The sequence below is a fragment of the Anopheles ziemanni genome, chromosome 2 (assembly GCF_943734765.1).
Source record: "Anopheles ziemanni chromosome 2, idAnoZiCoDA_A2_x.2, whole genome shotgun sequence".
Classification (NCBI taxonomy): Eukaryota; Metazoa; Arthropoda; class Insecta; order Diptera; family Culicidae; genus Anopheles; species Anopheles ziemanni.
The window spans coordinates 51472166-51497998 of NC_080705.1; the positions used below are offsets into that span (position 1 = coordinate 51472166).

General features: G+C 39.3%; 1 pseudogene; it reads right to left on the reverse strand.

Annotated features, from left to right (window-relative positions):
• LOC131293816 (putative nuclease HARBI1) overlaps window positions 1–25833 on the reverse strand; it is a 51625-nt pseudogene that overhangs the window by 12061 nt on the left and 13731 nt on the right.

The window sequence follows — 25833 nt, forward strand, 5'->3', positions numbered from 1 at the left end:
CCTCCAGACTGGCACGATGCCCGCGATTACGCAGAAGGAAGGACCATCAGCGATTACGCTGAAGGATACAGTGCGGAATGCCGTGGCTGCCTTCTGAATCACTTGGCGCTGCTCTCGCTCCAGGATTACCTGCACTCCCGGTTTCTCGACGGCGGTATGCCACACCGGAGCCGCGTAGCGTAGAACCGACTCAACAACTGACGCAAGCAGCCGCCTCTTCGCTACTTTGGGGCCGCTATGGTTCCTCATCAGTCTGGAAACTGCATTGCCGACTCGTTGTGCCTTCTCTGCAGCGCCCCTAAGGTGCGGAAACCATGAAAGCTTTCTGTCCGCGCCGTAAACTATGCAAAGGATTTACGTGTAGTACAGTTCCTTAGATGCTAGTAGTAATAGATGTGTTAGTAATAGATAAGTGATAAGTGTTTGTGAGATAAGATCTAGCGTTAAGATATCTTGTAAGATTACATCAATAAATGTATTTTAGTCTAAGCTGAACCATCCACCAGAAGCTATCGGAAACACTTTTCGTTTATCTGCACGCCAAGATATCTGATCTCCTTGATCGCAGTCACTACTTGCCCGTTGATGGAAACGGGGACTGAGTTGCCACCGGCCCGCTTCGAAACAAGAACCGCCTCAGTCTTCAGCGGCGCGATGCTGAGTTGATGTGCCACCATCCACTCATTCACCGCGGTGACTGCTGCCGACGCGCGCCTGTTTATCTCATCTGGTGAGTCAAATCGAAAAATCTATTGGTAATAATGTAATAGTATATTTCAATCAATTCAGATGAGAACGCACGTTAACAGAAAAAGGAATCGATATTAAAGTTAATTATTTTTAGTTTTTTCAACTGCTTCAGCTATACATTCCATTATATCTATTCTAAGTATCATTTTTTTACACATTGGTAATTGCTCTATTGGCTCTCGCAGCTCATCGAAAAATTTTCCGTGCTTGATTTTTTTTCCAACAATGCCTTCATCAGTTCTGTCTTTTCCTTTTCGGTTTGAATCAAATCCTCCAACAATGCGTTGTTTTTCTGTTTTTTTTTTGTGGTACTGCAAAAGAAAGTTCGTTTGCGTCATCCAAGTATTCTACTTCTACAAATTCCTCTCCTTCATCTAAGCACGACGTTTCCAAATGTACTGAAATGGATGCATATGTTGTTTGTTAGAATATATTGTAACAAGCATTATAAATTTTATTTTATCATACCTTCCGTAGCTTGCAAATTACGAACTCTTTTCCTCGACGAAATTGTTTCCTTCATAAAAGACATTTGCTCCAGATGTGGCCAGCGTTGACTTGTTTCTGCTGCACCTGACCCAGTTGGCTCGTTTTGTTTCTTTTGTTTCTTGGTGTAGAACTTTCCACCATTCTAGGGGGTCATCTGTTCGATGTGTTAAAGGCTCAGCTAAATAACTGTCCAACTCTTTTTGTGTCACACGTGTCATGTAAATATGATTTCACGAGCTGTGGACTTCATACAAGCAAGAGGATTGAACCACCGACAATCAGCAACGTTTCAAAAACCTGAATTGCTGTGATCAAGAGAATGTTTTTTTAAATACTCAATCCTGGTAATAAATTGCAAAAGCGAACAGAACAAATAAATTTTGTCAAATACAGGCTGGCCCCGGTTTTCGTCGTTTGACAAATCGTTCGAAGCTGGTTTATAGTCGCGTACTTCAATGATTCAATGCATTTTGTATGACAGAAGATCCGAACATGGACTCATAAACAAGTGGTACAGGTTTTCTGCTTCAGACCAAGGTGTATAAATTAGAAGGTGAAGTCTTCCAGTGTAAAATGACATTTCATGACTTGACATAACACTTCTGGGGTATTCATATTGTTTTTGAGGGGGGGGTATCGGGAAACGATTGGGTTTTTGACATAAGTCTTCTCAAATATGGCACCCCTTCCAAAGCGACATAAAGTCACCTTCTATATTTATACACCTTGGCTTCAGACTACTTTGCTCAATCAAAAATGTCTTCCAATTGAAGCACTGAATGTATTATTGAAAACCTATACGGCATGGAAACCAAAGAAGTATAATAGAACATACAACGATTGATGGCCATTGATTTGATGATAAAACACACACATTTTGTTATAGTTTGAAGAACACCTTCATATCAACCACTGAAAATTCAGACGAGAAGAATGTATACATCCAACGTTTGTTTTGTGTCAGTCAAGTCAGGAGTAGGTCTTATAAACACAAGAACTGTAGTCCGCTAGCCTCGGTTTTCGTCGCTGTCAAAGTCCCGTTTGGTGACGAAAACCGGGGCCAGACCGCGTTTTTATACTTGACGTGCAAATGATATCATATCAAAGTTCGCGTTATTAATTTTCGATCTGCGTTCGATGCAACAAATATGATCGTTAGTTATCCGTGATCTTAGTTTTGATTCATTTGTTAAAAAAATTGCTCAAGATAAAAAGCCGTACCCTAAACATCGATAAAATATTTGCTTCGAATTTAATTACAATTTGAATAATTTGGAATACGTTTTTACAGAATGCGCTTTTAACCAACTTATGTAAACTTCTCCTTAAGACTTATTGGTGATTTCATTTAGAGTGCTTTTGTAGTTGCTTTGTTTTCCATGGATACTATTTATTTGTTTCCTTAAAAAAATCTGTGTCAAATTTTTTGATCTGTCCACCGCCATGTGTCGGCGTGATAAAGAAAAGTTGGATATGATTCATAGCCAATTTATATGAGATAATATTCACCATAAATGAAAAAGTGTAAATCATGATTGTGAAGTTTGAAACACACTGATATAACTTTTTGGCCCGCAAACCTATTTTTTAGCTAATGCGGCCCACGAGGTCAACTGAGTTTGACATCACTGTTTTAGAGTGTTCAACTCTGTAGTTTTTTGGGGTACATCAATTTCAGAACTATGGGAGATGGGATGTATGGCATTCATTTTTTGTTAGCAACAATGTGCAGGACTGAATCTGAACAACTTCTAATTCTAAGTAACCAAACTTCTCATAAATTTAATCCAAAAGTAGTATAATTAATGTTTGCGTTTGTTTAGAGTTCACTCTTCACTTTGATCACTTGAAAACCACTTTTATTTAGTTACAAAAGACATTTCGGAGGAGAAGTCAGTAACATTATCCAAAATTAAAGAAATTCAAAACTCATAATTATCCAATCATGTTCACTAAGCGAATGCTCAAATTTTAATAACGGTAGCGATGAAACTACCCTACAAACGCAAGCTTCGGGCTGAGGCTGGAATTCAATGGGTAAGAGCGAAATGGTGATATCCTTGTCTCTTTTACACCAACGCAAAAATTCCCGAGTCCCACCACCGCCAGAAACCGCGCTCTTCCAACCGCGCCCATCTGCTGCCGCGGCAGCCGATTCGAACTGAAAAATCGAGGCTTGTGATTGGCTAGCCGAGCCTCCTCGCCGTCCACTGATACACTGCTCCCCAGCTTGTCGTCGGGGAATTTCTGCGTTGGTGTAAAAGAGACAAGGCTAACACCATCTCGCTCTTGCCCATTGATTTCCAGCTTCAACCTGAAGCTTGCGTTTGTAGGGGAGTTTTGCTACCTTGGCACTGCACTATGGAGCGAAAAGAGAAAATTGCCGGGATACAATTCGGAATCAACTGTTCACGAAATTATGACGTTTCTGGACAATCCCGTGAGGTGGCGCTGCATAAACCTCATGTTTTTGGACTTTTCTATGGGTGCATTATTTTCCAATCTCTTTTTTACATTAACTTCATATTCATTATCATATTATCATCATATTCATTATCATATTCTTGGTTTGGAATTGGCAAGTGTCTGTTACTATTTGAGGAGCTGTAATCTACGAAGAATGTTTGTACTGGGTATGGGTATGGGATTGGTTTTTTATTTTTAAAGGCTGTGAACAGTTGATGGCTATTAAAATATTTCGAAACCTTTCTATAAGTTCTGTTTCTATTTGCAAAATATCGCTCAATTTTTCTATGTTTGAAAAAGCCCGACGACACACATTTCCCGTCGTACTATTTCCCCCCATTTGCCTTGATTCATCTACTTTAACACCAAATTCCTTGTACATCTTTTCCAATACAACTTTTTTTCGAGCATTGTACATGTTTTTATAATTCTTAGTAACCTTCCGTTTTTTAAATTCAATTCTGTACGAAATGTGAGGCAAGCATTCGAAAAATCTCATCCAGTGATTATTCAATTCAACTTGTGATAAAAATGACTGAATCTCACACATATCAATTAAAAAGTGTATTGAGAAAACCAACGAAAAACATGCCCACTCGTTAAATATTCGATATTTTTCTTTTACACTTGTGTGTATTTTGAAAATACCTTAACACATGAACATTAATACATTGAACACAATCATCGATAATTAATTGTCATAACCGAACGTAATTGTACCAAACGTAAACAAATCGGACATGATTGATAATAAACGTAAACAAATGACCAATTTCTAAGGGTTGCATGTCTGACTATGAAGCAAAACTAACTTAGCTATTTGATTACCCCGCGGGGTCCGTGACAGCCGAGCGGTAGCGCCGGTTAGAAAATCGGCTCATGAGCACCGGGGCCCTCCACCAGGACGGCGTGGGTTCGAATCCCTACCGAGACCGGACCCTCCCCTGTACGAGAGGACTGACTATCCACGTACAACAGGGAAACAAGTCTCGTAAGCCCTTAACGGGCAGGCATGACCAAGAGGTCGTTAAGCTAAGAAGAAGCTTAACGAAGATTTGATTACTCACCTGCTAATGGAACGGGTTTCTTCAAACTGAATTGTGCAACAGATGCACCACCATTACACTATTTTTAGTGTCAGTTCGATCGTATCAAGCTGCTCTTTGCCGGTAGTAGGCAGTCAATTGCACGCGCAAGGCTTTTGTTTGGCATCGTTAGGAAGCTCTTTGGGCTTGTTAAGTTTAACTTTGCCGTTATCGGTAGTAAAATTGGCGCGCCGAAAAAAGGCCGCGTTCTCTCTTGTCAAAAGTTCCGGGATTGTTTTACATAAGCTGGTATTATTCGTACTTATGATTACACTACATCTACCTATACCACTACCTCAAAATATAATACGAGCTATAATAACAAAAAAGTTGGTAATTTATCAATTTTTATTCATTCTAGATTCGGTACACCTGAAGTAATACACGTTTGATGTGCATTACACCAAACATGATTTGCATATTAGGACAAAACGCACCGATTGTACCGAAGTTCGACCTAAAGATATGAAATTAAAATTAGTAGCTATAAGTTACTTTAAGAATCCCACGAACGCAGTGTCAATAATCAATACGATTAATTTTGTTTGAAAGGTATAATTAAATTTGATAATTAAAAGAGAATAAACATCCCAAATTACACATTACATTTTATATTTAACTAGCTGACCCATTTGATGTTGTTAAAAATTTGTTTAACCCGTTCAGGACCGTAAGCTATTCAAGACTAAAATTGGCAATACAAAACAATATTTTGGCTATTTGGGGTATAAAATAAGAGAATATCACCAGAAAAGTCTAGCAGCATGTGTAGGTTTTTTATAATTTCTTGGGAAATATTTGTGATTATGATATCGGAATTTGTTTTGTTTGCTTTCCACTACAAATTACAATATAAAAATTCTAAAAAAAAGATCTTAGCCATTGCTATAAAAAAATAATGAATTCATCAACTTGCCAAATACTGAGTTTTTGTTGTTGGTTGAACGTACGAATGGTTTGGTTTTGGAGCAATTAATTTTGACAGTTCATTTTTGTTTATTCATTCAGAAAGACATTTGAGGCCTTTGACATAATGTTTTCGTTGATGTTTCGTTTCAAAAGTATCGTTTTGATAATATTTGCACAAACAGTAGCGAGTTTTGTAGATGGGAAAAATATTTCCCTTGGTCGTGAAAGGGTTAAAGGTCACATTATATTTCTTAAGTACATTAATTTCATTGTATTTACACTTTTTACGTCGTAATAAGCTTATAGTTATTTTGTTATTAATCAAGCATACTAATTGAATGAACGATGTTTTATGTACGCCTGGTAAGCCATGTATGACGTACATGTTAGTTTTCTAAGTCGGGTTTCTATTAGAGCTTTTTAAGAATCTGCTAAGGTGTATTGCCGATGTCTAATAACTGTTTGGAGAAAGTAGAAGCTGATGGATCCTGTAGCATTTGGACGTGCCTGTTTATGCTTAGATAAAGCTTTTCAAAATTGCTCCACAACACCGATGAGTAAGGCAAGTTCAGGTGATCTTATCAGAATAGGTGGATCGTGGCACTACGGGAAGAGTTTGCCTGAAATCACCTGAGAGGAGAAACACAGTACAGTTGGTCTCCGCAGTACGCGAATGTTTGGGGCCGAACGCAATAACGTACAGTCTGTTCCCGAGTTACGCGGATTATGGGGACCAGAGAAATCCGCGTATCTCGAATTTCCGCGTATCTCGAATATTGCTTGACACATAGTTTATACTAGGAGTTTAGAGATCGAGCTCTTGTGTACATGTATCATAGAATATTCAAAAATTTTCTTTGTTCATTAACCTTCAGGTCTACGGCCAAAAATACCTACGTTAACATACGACCGCCTACCCGGGTAGGCCATACGTTTTGTATGGGGGTTTGCATTTTGCTGTGCTTCAAAGCTAATATCTTTTGTTCTAGATGCCGTAGTGAGTTGAAATTTTCAGTAACGATACTTAAGAATGTTTTCTAACACATCCCATTCAAATAATAATATTAAAAATTCGATAAGTAAGTAATTTTTTCATTCAAATATATTTTATCCCATAGATCTACAATCGCCAACTCTGTAAACCATACATTTTCAATAAGTTATTGTGTTTGTTTATACTTCTTAAGTTTCTGGTGAAGTAACTTCTTGGTGCCTTCAACATTTTTGCTTATAAATTGAAGTTTCAAAGATGTAGAAATATTTTTCTATTAAATTTTACGTTTTGGAAATGTTCATGTTCCTCAGTAAATTCAGTGGCATATCTGGAGGAAATTCTTCATTATACATTGTTACATCTGATATTTAAGCCTTAACATTTTAAAACTTAGCTCATATACATAAATTCGATCGTTTTGTTTCAAACGATAACAGTTTCTTTTGTATTTAATTCAACCCGTTGCATCATGATTTTCTTGCAATTAAAAAATTATTATTTTGTGTAGCAAATGATGAAAGTTCACCTAGAATGCTTTCGATGCCGCTGTGTGGTCCAAAATGTAGCATAATTTGCATATTTGTAGATCGTCTTTGAGTTTATCTCATTACTAATTGTTCGAGGAGTTCGAGGAGTAAAACAGTCTTTCATAGTGTGTCTTAGATAAATTTGGGTTGTTTTCAATATAAATATAAAAAGAAAAACCCGAGGGGCACCTCCTTTCACCTACTGGTGGGTTGTCTTGGTACAGAAAAATATAAACTCTCGTACAAAACGTATGACTTACCCGGGTAGGCGGTTGTAGATTTAAGGGGTATAAATCGTAAAATGGTGTAAAAATTACTTAGAATAAAAATAAAAAGTCGGTTTTCGGCAGAATGATAGAGAACATGTTGCTTGAGGCATTCCAGGAATTTCGAGTCGATATAACCGTTCAATTCGAAGTAATTGCAAAATAAAAGGGGAAAACTTACCCAGGTAGGCGGTTGTAGATCTGAAGGTTAAATCGATGTAATAAACCCAATCTACTGTCAAACTTTGAAAACCGCGTATCTCCGAATCCGCGTAAGTCGAGAACCGCGTAACTCGAGAACAGACTGTATATCGAATTTTCGCGCATTGCGGATTTCCTCTGCCATATCGTTTATACTTCGTATTGAAGAGTTGACACTGAAAGGGAATCGCTTATTTAACATATCTTCAATCCAAATCACTAATAAGTGTTGCAAAACAAAGCAACGGCATAAAAATAAAAAGAATAAAAAATGCACGAAAATTTTAGTTCGCTCGTGCAAGTGGTCTTAAAATAACGTGTTCTTATTCTGTTGAAACAGTTTCAACAAATAAGTGTTCCATTTTTTCTATTGTATCATTATATCTCTGTTAAAAAGTGCATGTTAAAAACCTCATTCTACCAAAACAAAGTAAAATTGACTAATCAGAAGTCGAGCATCCCTATGAGCTGTCAGTTGTAAAAAATCGCGTATATCGAGAAAAGCGTACTGCAGGGACCCACTGTATTACTGGAACAATCTTTATTACACTTAACGTCTTTGAGTGTTCTGTACAGCGCCTCAAGAGAATGCTTCTTTGCCATGGTGCATTCTTCCCAGATAATTATTTTTTGCTGTTGCATGACCTAGGCCATGAGTGATTGATTTTTGATGTTTCAAACGGCTTTTGGGTTCCTATTGATGTTTAGAAGTAGCCTAAATGATGAATGCATCGTTCTACCTCCATTTCCAGCTCCAATTCCAGATGAAGCAACTGGTATTGCAATGTCATTGTTTGCACGTATTTTGGAAAGCAAGAGCGATATGAGAAATGTGTTGCCAGTTCGGACTGGGGCATCCTCGATACTAATCATAGCGTGTTGGACTAAATACATGTAGTTTTGTAATACAGTTTATCAGCGACATTAATGTTTGAACACACGTTTTGTTACAGTGACCGGCAGGAAAAACTGCCCACTTCGAATTTTGTTGATTTTCGCTCAATATGTTTTTCTCAATCCAACTAAATATTCTGCAAGTATTTTTCGTATATTGATTTACATATTTCATATAAGATCAACTAATGAGTAAGCGAAAACAGACATATTTTGATTTTGAAAAAAAAATAATAAAAAAAGTATCTAAAAAAACAGTGACAAGAAAAAGTGCCCACTTGAAATTTCGAGTTTTGCATAAAGTTTTGCATTGAGGGCCAACCAATTTATTGCGTTTTAATATTTTTTAGGTTTGTTAGCACTATTTCTCACATTTATACACGTATGATCACGTTTTTAATTCATGTTTGGTTCTAAATATACAATTTGTTTACATTAGGTTTAGGTATCTCATTAATTTGAGTGTAAACCTGTAAACAACCAAGAAAAAAAATTTGGCAAAAAGATTGAAAGTAAATTGGATAACCCTTGCGCAACTTACCCCCATGCCGAGTAGCTCAATTTTTCCTTTTATTGACAATACAGATGATCATCTATTTCAACCGATTCAACGGACTTTAGTGGATCTCGGGGCTAAATAAAATTTAAATGTAATAAGAATTTCATTATTGCATCAATAATAAGTGTCAGATTTAATACACAAGATCCTCACTTGATCAAAGTTAAGGTTAGAATTAACCACCACCGCCAAAGGATGACGGAGGTCGTTGGTCGCGAGCGGAAGCTGAAGGAAAAAGTTAGCTTGTTATTCTTGTTCCTGCATTATTTTTATGTGCTGATTACAGTAATCAGAATGATAGTCACCAGAAGGTTTCTGACTTGCGATTTCAGGTGGCAATAAGCTTTCCTGGCCGGATTACCTGTTAACCTGGCCTTGGCATGGCCTGCGGCTGCGTGCCACCTTTTCCACTGCTTCCGCTGGTGCCTGACGGCCGGATGTGCCGACCACCCGCCGCAACAACACAAGTTTGTTCTTCAAAGAACAAAATGCGATCTTACGATCAGTCTTTCCCACCCATGTCCAGCTGCAGGCCCCGAAAAGTTTCCGATTGAAGAAGGCATCCAACACACGTGCAATGCATGTATTCGTATCGCATTGCCCGGTTTCCATCTTCTGCTGGTCAACAATATCATCGGTGTACGCAGTGTCCGTTCCAAGTTTTTCTTTGAATTTGTACAGTTGAGCAATCTCTGCGTTAGCGATCATCGCTAGAGGATGGAAAAGTATAATAATTAATTAGAAGCTACACTTTAATAGAGTAGAAAATATTAATTTTCCCGAGCCAGTAACCATGAGCCTCACGGCCACGAGAGGCGAAAAACTTTTTCGCGACTGTGAGTGCCGGAAAAGTTTTTCAAAATCTGTGGATGGACCACGAAAATGGTAGCGAAAAAAGGGTGAAAATGTTTTGACAGCTCAAATCTAAGCAAACTGTTCTGTCGTGGTGCGTATTATCACCGAGCCTACCAAATATTGAACGTTTATTTGATATACGTATTAATCAAAAAATTATCAATTTCATCTAAAATCTTCAGATAGAAGGCAGTGTTGTGAGTGCCCTACCATAAAGAGCTCGGCCACGGTAAGCGTCGTGAAAACGATGCTGAAGCGAAAAAAAAACCGGTTTTTTTCGGGTGAAAATTATTTTTCAGCAGTCGTAGCCGTGAGGCTATGCTTTTTGTATAGACGGATCGAAGCTTTCTAAACGTTCCATGCAGAGATTTCCGCTTGCTTTTCAGCTTTTCTAATGAACAGTATCCACAGGCTGCAATGGTGTTCCATGCGTCTGCTTTTTTCTGAATGTGTTTATAGTCAACAGACTTTTTATCCCACATTGCTGCATGAAGTTTAACACTAGGGCCTATTACGAGACTCGAACAATTCTCTTATCACACGGAAACCGCCGACTCGAACGTTCGAAAAAATTGCATTACGGTCACTTGTTCAGCTGCGGATAGACGGATGCAAGTTTCACTGAAAGAAATTTTCTAGTTCTTGCAACGAAACGTCATTTCTCATCTTGAAATATTTATTTCAACACACACAAGTACACGGGTGCAATATTGCAATCAACTGTCATTCTATTTCATGGGGATTGGTGTTATTGTTGACAAAACAAATGTACAAATTTGAATAAACATCGTATTGTGTTGCTGTAATTTGTTTCTACTGCTTGAAAATGAGCCGTTTCGAACTACTTCTTGCTTTGTCGGTGGCTCAGCATCGCTTGAAACATTTAAAAAATGTTATCGCAGACCAGCGACAATTGGAAGGACGCCGTTTGCGTCGAAAATGGGTGAGAAATATTTTCTTACATAGAAACCAGTCGCTGGTGGATGATGTGATGACGGAAGCTGAGACAACCCGGAACTTTTTAAGAATGTCCGTGGTAGATTTTGAATGGCTGCTCGCTTGCGTCACACCAAAAATTAAAAAGCAAGACACAAATATGAGACAAGCGATAAGCCCTTTGCAAAGGCTTAGCATCGCACTAAGATTTTTGGCAACCGGAGATTTATATACCAGCTTGCAGTACACCTTCAGAGTAAGTACGACGAAAATACATAATTTTTTATCAGATTCTTCAATTAAATCATACTTTGATCATGTAGGTCTCTCCTCATACTATTTCTGGCTTGATACCCGAAGTTTGTGAAGCAATTATAGACGTGCTAAAGGAATATGTTAAGGTGAGTTTGTTCAGAAATTTTAAATACGACCTTAGTTGTTTGCTCGATCGATATGAGGATTCTGTGGTTGGGTCATTTCCATGTGGCCTGTTAGGGTAGGAAAGATGAAGAGTGTGAGGGCATCGCAATGAGATTACAATTTGTTGGTGTAGGGCACTTGGCTCGATTAATACTCGGACAATTTTGTTTTAGTGAATTTATTCACAAAGGTTGTAGTATTTCATTTCAAAGTCCTTATACGTTATAGTTCAAACCTATAGCTATCCTATATCCTATCTTATAGTTATCCACTATTAACCATTATTTACAAAACTAGAAACTAAATTAGAAAGCCAAAACATGATGTTAAAGAAAAACAACTTTCTTACTTTAAAAAACAAAAATTCAGGAAAGGATAATTAACATTCTTCAAGGAATTCATGGATCTTATTCTTCACCAATTCAAATTTTACTCTATCGCACTGTCTCAATCTTTTGGAAATTTGTTTTATCGCTTCCGATCGAGGATTTTTTTTTTGTTAGTGCGCACAATTCAAAAATTTTACTTGCTAGCTCGGCGTTGGTTATGTGTTCTTCATCATTTTTGGCAAGGGTGTCCGCAACGAACTGACCGATGCCCTCGTAGCTGTTTCGGTTGTTCACAATAGACGCTATATTCTCGATTGACGCCTCCAACGATTCCAAGGAATCGAGCACTCGCGCATCTTGATGCGTTCTTTTACGCTTCGAAGGCCCTGGTGTCCCGTTAAAGTTAGAGGTACAAGGAGTTGACTGAGGTGGAGGTTGCTCGAATTCATCGTCTTCCACCTCCTCTACCACAACCTCAACTTCTGCACGTTATTCCGTGTCATGCGTATCCTAAAATAAAAAATAACATATTTTATATATTACGTGAATCAATTTTGTACGACACTGTACAACACAAATTAATCATTTTTATCATTTTTAGCTTCCAAACCGCCCATCTGAATGGCTCCAAATATCATCGGAATTTGAAAGACAATGGAATTTCCCTCATGTAATTGGTGCAATCGACGGGAAGCACGTGGTCTTAAAGGCGCCAAAAAATGCTGGATCTGAGTTTTTTAACTACAAGGGGACTCATAGTATAGTATTACTAGCTGTTGTGGATGCCCACTATAATTTTATATTTGCCGACGTAGGATGTCAGGGTAAAATTTCCGATGGGGGAGTCTTGGCGAACACTGTGCTCAAAAGAAAATTTGTTAACAAGGGGCTAAGAATTCCCGAGCCAGAAATTTTGCGCATACCATACAGTGTAAAAGTCCCCTACATGCTTCTAGGAGATAAGGCATTTGCGATGACGGAGTGGTGTTTGCGACCTTATGCCAATTTTCCCCCGAGAAGAACTCCTGAACGCACTTTTAATTACCGTCATTCACGTGCTAGACGTGTGGTTGAAAATGCGTTCGGGATTTTAAGCGCGGTATTCCGCTGCCTTAGAACCACACTAGAAGTAGAACCAAAAGTAGCGGAAAAGATCGTGTTAAGTTGTGTATACTTGCACAACTTTTTGCGTAAAAGAACTTCAGCTGAATTTTACGCACCTAATGGTACGTTTGATCGCGACTTAGACGAAGAAAGTTTTGAACCCGGATCATGGCGAAATGATATGCCAACCGGATCGATGTTGAATTTATTACCGGTTCGAAGAAACATATCCACCAACATGCACAACGTTAGGCTTCACATTGCGCATGAGTTATTCCTTAACAACCGTATGGAGTAAAACCGTTAAACTACATAAATAAATATAAATGAAGATGTGCTTGGATCGATGTTGTTCTCAATAGCTCCCATCCCTCCTTTCTTTTTCCCTTTTAACCAGAGGCGGATCAATCTATTCCGGGACCCCAAGGGGTAGGGTAATCGGGGTCCTCCAGATATTTTCATTACCCGACATGTCTATCCATAGACCATAGTTGAGTTTTATATCTAGCATTTAGTTAAAATTGAAAACAAACATACCGTGTGCACTGTCTGCACAACAAGAACATTAACTAAATAACTTATCTAAATACAGAGAAACTAAATTACATCAAACATACCTGATCCGGTAGCATGACTTGCTTGATATGTTTTCCTGTTGGCGAAGTACTGGATAGTCAAATTTCGCCATCTCTTTTTTAATACCTCCTGGGATTTCCCCAATTCGGAACATATAGTCAACCACGCATCATTTTTCTCCATGCTATTGCGATACGATTTGTCGCGCTCCATCCACAGGCACGGGTGTGCCTGAATAGCACTTATCAAATGCAAATTTTCTTCTTTGATTGCATCACGCTGTTGGCAATACATAGTTATAAATACAAGTACAATATCTTTAACAATTGATACTTACGGCACGCGGAAAATTTTTGTTGGCCATTTCGTATTTTATTTAACAATTTCACGACACGTTTGGATACCTTTACAACTATCCACCAAATAAAAACTTTGCTAGTGACGTTGAGTTTGACAGACTAATATTGCGATGGTTCATGTTTCTCAGAAGTTGAATTCTATCGATGTCGAATCGACTATCGATAACGTGTTAAAATATTAATGAGAATAGACTATTTACTACGTTTGTTCACCAGAAATTTATTTGATTAGTTGATTTTGGAAATTTCTGCAAAAATACATTCTATTACTTTTCATCACTAACAAAAAAAAACGCCATGAAATAGATATTATAAATAAATTTAACGGCTGTTTCAATAACCCTTCAGACAATTGATATTGTTGGTACTGTCAATTCAGAAATGTCATCACAATATTGCAATGAAACTTTCGTTGCTCAACCACCAAGTTTGGATCATTGAAATATTGCAATGAAATGAAATTATTTCATGTTTCCAGCTCGATACACGAAAGCAATGAAATAAACTGTCAAATTTTATTTCATTGCAGTGAAATATTGCATCCGTCTATCCGCAGCTTTCGAGTCGATGAAACTTTCATCGATTTTTTTCCAAGCGCAACTGTCAAAGTGGTGTGAATCGCCCAAGGGGATTTTTGAAATATTTCCGGCGCCTGGTCCGACCCGTTTTCGCGTCGAAAACGGGTCGGTCCAGGGCACGATGCGCAGTAAATTTCGACCCGATTTGACAGCGATGTTGACGGGCTGTCAGATTCAAATTTGATGGTGGGTTCAAATTCAAAATGGTGGGTTCGAAAAAAATTATCCATCTAGGTTCAAAAATAATATCCTCTCTAGGTCTGTTTTCCCTCCTCATTCCGTTATCTTTCTTCTTCCCTCTCCTAGCCACTACCTGTAATGCACACTTTATTCGATATTCTTTCTTTTTTTTTACTGTCGCGGTCGTGGTTAACAGTGGTCGTGATTACATTGGTGGTAGCTGTTGAAGAGAAATTTTTATTGTTTGGTTAGTGAGGATTGAACACTTATCATTATACATACCATACGATGCGCAGACCGGTTGATCCATCGGCGATGTTGGAAAGTGTCTTGTTGATTGTCTGTTTTATTTTACGTAACGATGGATACGATGTTTTATTTTACGTAACGATGGATACATTTTCTCAAAATTGCACTCGCTCGAAATAAGGTGCGTAGTTTAAAATTATGAAACTAGAGGTTGGAGTTGAAAAATTCGACGAAGTTTGAGCAATTTAATAATGTGTTTGATTTTTCCATTGTGCTGTTTTTTTTTAGATTTTAGCACTTAATTGACGGTGACTGCAGCATGTTTTGGTCAGAAAACACCCGCCAATAAAGTGTTTAGTGTGGAAGTATTCATGCTACGACATCCACCGGGACAATCAATGAGAAACCCACCGAAACAACTGAAAACCGGCTCTGGATATTCCATCGTCACTGTGTACTTTTTCAAATTCCACCAGCATCGACAAATCACGGTAATTATTGAAATCACGTTACAAAGATATGACTTTTTATTTTTGCAATTTATAAGACAACTACTGTGTATCATTTATTTTTATCAGGAGCTTTCAAACGCAACCTTCACAACCATTACATATCATACCAGCATCTCAGCCATCGATTTCTGGCAAGTGAATCAGAGAACAACTCTTCTTTCATTAGTTGCATGAGTTTTGTCGTCTGCAAGGCTTGCTTCACATTGAGTTTGAGTCCCATTTTATCTTTCCCAGTGTTTCGTTTCGCCAGCCAGCAGTCGCTTCATGATGCTAAGATCGATAAGATGCAAACGATCCGCTACCACGACATTCTGGAGTATGTAAAAAAATTTAAATCTTAAAGAGGTGTCATCGTTCTTTGGTGTTCTGGATAGGCACCTTGCCTGAATCCTCCATCAGTTCATTGTGTTGCTTGTGTCCCAGAAAATACAATGGTGCTACGACGGTACATTTCTGGCAACTGTTATAACGAGCATGTCCTACTACACCTGTGAAAATTAAATGAAAGAAAAATTAAATACATGTGAAATTGTCTGCCGATAAGTTTTGTAGTCAACCTGTTATAAATGCTCTTGCTGAAGTGTCTGCAATAATGGCCCTTAGATGTATCGACACATGTTTCCAGTTGATGTTTACTCCATATTCCACGAGGTTGTTCATCTCCGTGACCATGAGACGTAAAGATTCCTCAACGTTCGTCGGCTTCCTCCTACAATAGAAAATAGTTCTCGTCATCACTGGTACTTTCGGCATCTCACGGATATTACATAATATTGGGCAAAACTCCATGATGCCAATTTTATGCAATGGTAATCCATCCATTGATATATGTTGCCATGAATAAGTGTAGCAATACTAAAAAACAAAAAAATAAAAATTAGTTATTTACACCCACAATTATAATGCTTCAAAAATGCACCCGATATGATACCAATACTGGCCGCCACTTATTTCCAATATCTCGATCGATGGCTTACGGTTGGTTCCCAATAATGTTCTTGCACTTTTAGGTAAGCTTACTGCCTTAGCTTTTTCATAAGGTCCAAGATCATATCCACGCTCCAGAGCGTTTCGTTGTTATCGATATTCGATTCGCCACATTTTCAAGAGATTTCTTGTACAAAATAGACACCAAGCTTTTACAACACACTGCACGACCGTTTGTTTCAAAATGTAAACAATTCCTTGTTTCAAATTGTAAACACACAAGTCTATGCTGTTGGCAACATAACGCGAGAGAAAAGGACGGAACGACAGAGCAGACAGCATTTGGATTGTCATTAGGAAGTGAGGGGTATGTCAAACGGTGGCGGAGTGGTTGCGGGGTAGCTCTCCCGTCGTGGAGGGGTTTTTTTGTATGGAACTTTCATGGGTTTGGGTCGAAACGTCAATTTGGCGCTCCTTGGGCGGCTGATTCATTTTGTAAACAATGACAAATTTGTGAAGAGTTCGGTGTGTGTTTTTTCTCCAATGTAAAGCAAAAAGATACCTTCGCATTATGAAAACGCCATATTTTACTTCAAGTGTATCTTATGTATCGGAATTTACTATTGGAACTCCCGTGAGGTCTCTTCGATTGAACTTTTTGGCACTTTCCATAGCACTAGACCACTACCGATAAAAATTTATCGAATTCGAGATCCCGTTCGAGAACCGTTGTTGAGTGACTAACGGAAGAAAGTTACCTAGCACCTAGAATACGTCACTCACAACTAGTTTAGAAAGAGAAGGATAGGACACTCAATAAGTTAGGGTAGAAATTTGCGAACTCGCCTAATTATGTATAAAAAGAGTGTTTCACTTAGAAGTGACACACAACGTAGGAAACCTTCGACCAGTGAACATCGCGATCCAGAGAAAGAAGAAAATAAACACCAGTTCTTTTCAGAACTTCCAACACGGAATTATTTGTCTTCTTTGCCATCCAGCGCCGTAGCTCTGCGCATCCGCTTCACTGCGTTTGACGATCACCCAACAACCGTAATGCAATTTTTCCCATTAGGGCTTCCTCATCGCTCATGGTAATTGTCTAAAAATTAAATTTGTATACTTTGCTCACGGACGACCCTCTCAAGGCTCGATCCGCGAGTCGATGTTCCTTCGACTCACTATCGCGACTCAATCGCGTTAAACTTACACCGCGAGTGGCGAATGAACACCAGAATACGCATCCAGTATACGAATCATTCCGAGGTTTACTGGTACTGATGATGATTTGCCGTAAGATTTGCACAAGTTTCTTAAGCCTTGGGCGGTAACGAGTTTCACATTAGAAATCTTTATTTTTGTAAGTGGAGACTGCTTTATATATTCTTGCATATATACGTGCAATTCAGCAGATCCAAATCATCGAATTTCTCTAGTACATCACTACAGCCCTGATCCATGATTACACAGATTTCTCGTAAAGTTCGGGTGTCGAGATTCTCCAACAAAAAAGGTTTGTTTAGCACCGGGTGCCCCACACGGCACGTACGGCAGGGTGCTGCTGACCGAGCTTGGTCCGAAGGAGTCAAAGTGTGTATTTATCGAACATGACACGATATGTTTCGTTAGCAACGCATCGTTGATGCCCATCGCCGATTTGGGTTTAAAATATCGCAAGGCGTTCGTCTACAAGGTGTGTCTGGCGAATATTACGGATGAGTCTGGGAAGTTGGATGAGGCGGTGCAATATTTGAACAAACTCAAAGGGAAATGCCTCGAGATGAAGCATAAGGTAGAGGGAGACAACATGATTGATGTTGTCTACGTACTGCGAACCCGAGCATCAATAGTTGCGCAGCGCAGGCATGCATGGTTGCGTGTCACAACCAGCGCCAAACCAGCGCCAAACCACCCGAGTAACAAAAATACGCATGTTGCACTATCAAAAGAGTGTTTTTCATGGTATCATCAGAGTACTGATGGAACCTGCGAAATATGTAGGTTGCGTGACAAAAACGACGTGACGCGATGTTTTTTATACAATGCGCGGTGTTTTTGTGTGGTATGCGATGTTTCGTTCAAGTTGGGTACAATTTTCATTCAAGACAATGTTTGGTTGTGTTAGTGGAAACGTCTCGTTTATTTCATCAATGAACATACACAGTCAGACAGAGCAAGTAAGCGTACGCGTACAGCACCGGCATGAGGCGGGTAGAAAAACCAACGAGCCGGGTTAAATCATTCGGACTAAAATTTTGACTCAAGTGGCTGTGTTTAAAACAAGTAAATAATTAAAACGATGAATTCTCGGGTGTTGAAAGAAAAGGGACAGATCCCGCCGTCGAAGTCCTCGAAAAGTGGTGCACCACGTCCAGGTAGCTAAAACATGACGGATAAATCAGAAAAGAAAGTGTTATTGCGGTTTCATTCATAACCAACCGTAAATGACCCTTACTTTTATGGCTTATCCAGGTAATCAGTGGGAAAAGGTACATTAATCCCTTTTGCTTTCGATTATATTCCAGCATCCGTTCCTTCGCCGGCCCACGCTTCATCTGCTTCTCCGTATGTTAATTCTGCAGCAAAACGGACTAATGCGGATAATGCTACACCAACCAGCGGTAAGCTGAAACGTATATGGTCAATTGATTTAAGTTTGCTAATGAATTTGATTTTTTATCTAGTTGGCATGCAAGGGCCTCACTTGGAGTTTCTGGTTAGAGCAGATGGTAGCACACCAGCTTCATTTATTGGTGAGTATTGTTAATATGCATCGGCATATGTCCGTGGATTCACGACTTTTTTGACACCTTCTAGCAGTCGTTCCTTCGGTTTCTAATCGTACGAATCCTTCCGCTTCCTCCGTAACATCAACTCATTCTTCGGCAACTATCCACACCGCACCTGCAAAGAAACAACGTAAGTAAAACGAATCATGATTCCATTGACGTATCCATAACGATAGATTCATGGCTTTTTTGACACCTTCTAGCAGTCGTTCCTTCGGTTTCTAATCGTACGAATCCTTCCGCTTCCTCCGTAACATCAACTCATTCTTCGGCAACTATCCACACCGCACCTGCAAAGAAACAACGTAAGTAAAACGAATCATGATTCCATTGACGTATCCATAACGATAGATTCATGGCTTTTTTGACACCTTCTAGCAGTCGTTCCTTCGGTTTCTAATCGTACGAATCCTTCCGCTTCCTCCGTAACATCAACTCATTCTTCGGCAACTATCCACACCGCACCTGCAAAGAAACAACGTAAGTAAAACGAATCATGATTCCATTGACGTATCCATAACGATAGATTCATGGCTTTTTTGACACCTTCTAGCAGTCGTTCCTTCGGTTTCTAATCGTACGAATCCTTCCGCTGCCACCAACATATCAACTCATTTGTCGCCGTCCCAAAGTATCCATACCGCACCTGCAAAGAAGCAACGTAAGTAAAACGATTACTTTTAAAATGAACAACGTGATATGTGAACAATTGTTTTTACAGATACACATGCAGCTAATTCAAACGGATCTACGAACCAACCATGCTGTTGTTCAACGTTAAGCAAAAAAATCGACACTATGCAAACCACGTTGAACTATATATTGGACATATTACGACCGGTTAACAGGGCAAATCCTACAGCAGAAAGGCTTTTTGTGTTCCAGAAAATTGCAGACGTGGAGGAACTTGAAAAATTAGAAAGAGATTTGGGAGATGAAAGTGGTGCATACAGAAGAGAAACAGCAGGCGGAATCAAATCGTTAATTGAGTGTGGCGAAATGTATTACCAAATACATCAAGCCTTGGACGTGGTTTTCGACAAGCAATTTTTAGCTAAGTGCAGCTGGACAGGAAGGGCCAAGTGTGGCACAAAAAAAATATGCTTTTCGCAATACAAAAATGTGATAGATTTGTTTGTAGAATTAGGAAAAACGGAATTTTTTATCCCAACCCTTCGAGAAGTCTGTGATTATTTAAAAAAAAAAATACATCATGCAGTCGAAAGGGCAAAAATAACTGGGAGGATCAAATCTACGGCCCACAGGTTTACAAAAGATGGTTTTTGATGATCTCATTTTCTTTTCTACAATCTACTTTTCTCATTTCCTTTTTTAAATTAAGAGACTATATGCAATATAGTCAAATTCAAAATCTTGTGATTAAGGTGCAATAAAAATAAACAATGTTTAACTATATTACAAGTCTTTATTTACACTTACGTTTTAAAAGTATGGACTAAAGGAATAAATACTAAATTTTCCAATAGATCTAAGCGGATTGCCGCAAGTTTACATTTAATACTAGATACAGTCCATTCTTCAATGTCTTCATTCAAATCATTCCTATTCCCTATGGATATGTTCATAGCGAACGAACTAATTGGCTTATAAAATAATTCCCTACAAACTAAAATCTTCCTTCCTCCTATAACTATATCTTCGTTACTTATTTCTCCCGTGGTCATTTGGACAACCCAATTGTCGGATACCCGTCCCTGGTATTATTTTTAAGATCAAATCCGGCTCTTATAGAAGCAGTGATATTTCCCCCGCTTTTTTGTAAACATGGGAATTTTGTCTTCGAGCTTGCTCTTCGGGTATACAAATAGTCTAATTCAGAAAGCCTATTTATGGCCTGTTCAAGGTTTCTGTATCCATGCCTTAACAAAATTTTTAGATGGCCAAGGTAATTTTCAAATTGGTGCGAAGATAAGTCAGGTAGTGCACCGAACCGACACACGTCATCGCAGACATGCTGCAAGTTATGTACGTTGCTGGTTAAACCGTTTGGACCGTACACTCCTTCGTATTCTAGCACAAATTTATCCAAAAAATTCTTCGCCGTGGCCCAATACACTTTGTATGCTTCCGTTGATAACATTGTAACGGCACAAAACAATAACATGAAATGTTGGTATTGAGCATCGCTAATATTTCCCCTCAAGACGACGACTCCGGCGTACTGCAGGAATGCACCGAATTCGCTTCCTTTCCAATCTTCTAAATACTCCAAAGAACGGAGAGGACGACGAAATTCGGACGGTAGCCGTATTTCTTCTAACGCCAACGAGATGTTCGTGTATTGCGTTGTTGTCAGCTTTCCATGGAATCCTGATTCGCCATTTTTCCACCTCTTTAAAAGCTTTTTGGTAACTCCCAGGTCCATCAGATGAAGTCTGTCGGCAATTATAACTCCGTCAATGATGTTGAAGTGCTGTAAGTCAAGAAGTGGGGTGAGGTGCTTCTGATGATCAGGCCAATAACCTCCTTGACGGAAAACCGCATCGGTCCTTTTCTCGGCATCAATTCCTCTGAAAATAGTGCGGTTGTTTACTCTTTGTCCTTGAGAAACACACTTGATGCATCCTTGGAGACCGTTAAAGTTGACTACACCTGTAACAGAAAAAAAACGAAGCAATAAAAGCGTGATTAGTGTGTACAAAATGTGATGAATGATTGCCAGAGAATAAATCATTACCTTTAATAAACGCCCTTGCTGGTGTATCAGCAATAAAAGCCCGGACTCTAATGTTTATTGCCTTGTCCTGGATGCGAATGCCGTCCGTCATTAACTCATTCAGTTCCGACACAAGTGGACGTAGATATTCTTCTACCTTCTCCGGCTTTCTTAGCCCGCAAAAGATAGCCACCGGCATCGGTGCTACGGTAGGCAATTCTGCTATGCTGATCAGAATAGGCCAGAACTGCATTTTACTGCTATTGGTCAGTGGTAGACCGTCAACCGAAACGTACAAACTCATCGTGTTGATGTTGAGATTCATGGCCCTAAAAGTAAGAATGAAAACGGTTTAGCATTTTTAAGTAACATTCTATGGATCGCTGAACGATAGTTGGGTAGACTTACCGGCATCTATTCTGGATACATTTGTTTACACCGTTGTACCAGAATCTCCCACCGTCTATTTGTACAATGTTTGCTTTGATGGATGGTGTCTTGAGAATAGTCCGTGCATCTTTCGGCAGTCGAAATGTTGTTTTTATGCGCAAAATTCGAAGAATTTTGTTCAGAGCAACATGGGTTTGGTTCGTTTCAAGAGCCCAAAATCGCAGACATTCTTCCATAGGTGTTGTTTGTATGTCATATAACTCATCGGGGTGGTCATGGTTTTCTTCATTTCTTTCGCAATGACTTTCTTCATACATTTCCAACAACTCTGGAAGCTCCAGTATTGGCTCGTAGGTTGAGGTGCTAGCCACTGGCTCACTAGTTGAAGAACGAATGTTTACGCTGGCACCAGCTATTTCCATTCTTCTCGTCCGAGCAGCGGTATCCTTGTAGATTTTTGAAGTTTGCCTCAAACGGCGCGAATACAGAACGTAGGCCATATCCTGAGCAAACACAAAACCTATTTGCACTGACGAAATGAATGTAAAACCACGAATATATCTCACTTGCAACTTATCACACAGAGAGCATAAAAGCGAATGGACGTCCGGAAGAATTTGTAGTCGCAGGTACGTTTTACACATCAGGCACATTTCTTCATAGCACTTCAACTATCAAGAATTCGTAGTCGCAGGTACGTTTTACACTTCAGGCACATTTCTTCATAGCACTTCAACGGTAGAGTTTTGACAGAAAATATGCCATCTTTTTTAAAAATAATTTATCTATGATGGATAGGATTATTTTACATAAAGTAATCCTTTTATATAATTACGGCTCGCACGAGAAAACAAGCGAAGCCATCTCTCTCTTAAAAACATTTTTGACAATGGGTCAAGCCAATGGCATATTTATCGAACAATTTAATAATCACTATTAAGCTAGGTTTCTATTCAAATGACAATCACTTGCAATTTAACCTAAACTACTTTAACAGTGAGATTTTTAGAAGTAAAGATGAACGAAAACAGTTTTGAACATTTTCCATTCATACGTATAAGAAATTTCGGCTAACCCAATTGGTAAATGAAGTCCACATGCATTCGCTTTTGGAGCAAATAGCCATCATTATTGTAATGTAAACAATCGTTATCGGCTGTAACGTTATTAGCAAAACAAACGATATTGTGCCAGGCCATCTTACAACCTTACGTCTATGAACATGTAATTTAACATAGGCATATATGGTTTTTGCTTGGTAATGTGTACAATCGTTAAAATCAACAAACTGCACTGCATATCAATCGTCCCTACAAGATAGCTGTAGAGCAATGAGGGAAATTTTGAATAGCATTTGTATGTATAGCGAAATCACACAATAGCACGCAATACAGCAAATAGAACGACAACATGATAGAAAAAATGCCATATTGCATTGGCATAGATAAACGTGCGCGGAGAACATCGTAGTGGGGATTGAAAACGATTAACTGATGCACACTCTCGCATGTATAGGCTTAGATAGAACATACAATACCATATAGTGATAACACTCAGTCAAACAACTAGATCTATAATATGATAATTATGATGGCAAATTTTAAAATCGCTTACCTATGTAATATTCACACTCCATGCCGATAAACAATCCCTTCGTTGGCATGTTTACTGCGATCGCCACCGATGGTGTCTTCTTCACATTGGTCGTTATTTTGTACAGCACGATGATATATGTAAGAACAGCACATTCTGAAAAAAACAAATCAAAAACAATCAAACGTATAACACTGCTTGCTCACACCATCACTTCAATCTACTTGCTTCCTTGCTAAATACTTCCATGTATTTCCTCCAGCTATCTAGATTTGATTGAATGGTGCGTTTAGTAGGTTAATTTATGCTGCAGGTGGATTGTAGTATTGTTGATTGCAGATAAAAGAGCTGATATTCTATCCTTCTTCACAAACCTACGAAGAAACGAGATTTTACTTTCTTAGCTTTACAGAAGGAGCCCCCAAAACACCTGCTTCTCATCCAATGCATTCAAATGACCACAAGTTGAATTGCAGACCATCCTTCACGAGATATATCGTATCCTCAAAGGCTATGGCCACTCGATGTAAACAAGCGAACCATATCGCTACTTTCCTATACCCTGCACCGATAGTATCCTCTTTCGTGAAGCTCGTATGGTTGATCACGATATTACCGTTGATTATTTCGAATAGAACGGCCAACTGCAAAGAAAACAAACATCAATAAACCGAACACATTACGCGTTTTGATATACCATCCTGATCGTCTTTGAAGAAATCACTTCAAGCCCGATGGGGTTATGTTTGATAACCACAATTTGCACATTATTCTGCAGGAGCATACTTTCACTTGCACTGGCACCAAGTTTTTACACACCAACTGTTCATCACTTTTGAAACGCAATGGCTTCTACGATCGAAAGATTCAGTGTAGTAAAAATGTAAACATTGGCGATGCGGGCACCGCCATTGTACGCCTGCTTTTTTCGACCGCTTTGTGTTGAATGTACGCGATCTTGTACCCGACGAAAAAACGAACACATGCGTGAACGCGCGTTCAGGCTGCAGCGCGGCACGATGATTTTTTAAACACAACGGCCTGTTGCTCGCACGCTCGCTGTCGTGTGTGAAGATGTTGCCAGCAAGTATGGGTCCGTCAGGGGTGGGATGGGGAAATTCCTCCTGATGCATCGCTTCGCCGCGGTGTTTTGCTCGGAAAAACAGCGCAACATGGATATTCTTGTTACATCGGGTCAACGATGTTGTGCTACCGCTTGCAAGTATAGACTCGCGGAGAGGAGCACTGGGGTAGCACTTTCATCGCCCGGGCGTTTTGTATGGAAATTGTTGCTCCTAAACTCGCCGTCGCGCAACTTTGTTCGTCGGGCAGCGGGGTTTACAACATTTTTACGCGTCGCGTGACATTTTCTGCCTCCAGGGCCCGACGAACAAAGTTGCGCGACGGCGAGTTTAGGAGCAACTTTTTCCATACAAAACGCCCGGGCGATGAAAGTGCTACCCCATTGCTCCTCTCCGCGAGTCTATACTTGCAAGCGGTAGCACAACATCGCGAACAAAACACCGCGACGAAGCGATGCATCAGGAGGAATTTCCTCATCCCACCCCTGATCGACCCGTACTTGCAGATAGAACTGCAACACGGAACGGTTCGGACCAAGGCGCATTAAACAGGGAAGGTTTGGTAAATGTCGTTAAACTTTTCAAACCATAAAAACCCTGAAGTTGAATCGGAAAATTAATTCATATCAAAACTTAACCATGACTACAATGAAGGCACTTAAAAAATGAGTTATATTAAATACCAATGAAATCAGTTTTCGTAACTGCCAGTATTTTCTATGTATTGCTGCGTTAAACGCAGTAAGGGACTTTCTCACGCGCTTCTCAGGCGAAATCAAACTTCGCAGGAAGTTCTTGAACTTCTTGCTTCAGCGTATATGCTCGATCAATAGGTTCAAAATTGGCACTGCACTTGTTTTATCTTGAGCAGTTGCGAGAGTAAGAACGATCGCTCGCACAGCCTCCTATCGATAACGTAACGCTATGATGTTCTTTGTGTACGGCTTAATTGATTACAGCGAATGCGAAAAACCAACAAAAATCGCTAGACATCTCTCATACCATGATTCATCTTGATTCATAATGTAAAGAAACAAAATATTAAGTCAAAAACATGGGTATTCTACCGAGCTGTTACTTTCATTCGTAGATGTGTGGTGGAGAATTGAAAAACACTTTTTTGAGTGACTGAAAGCG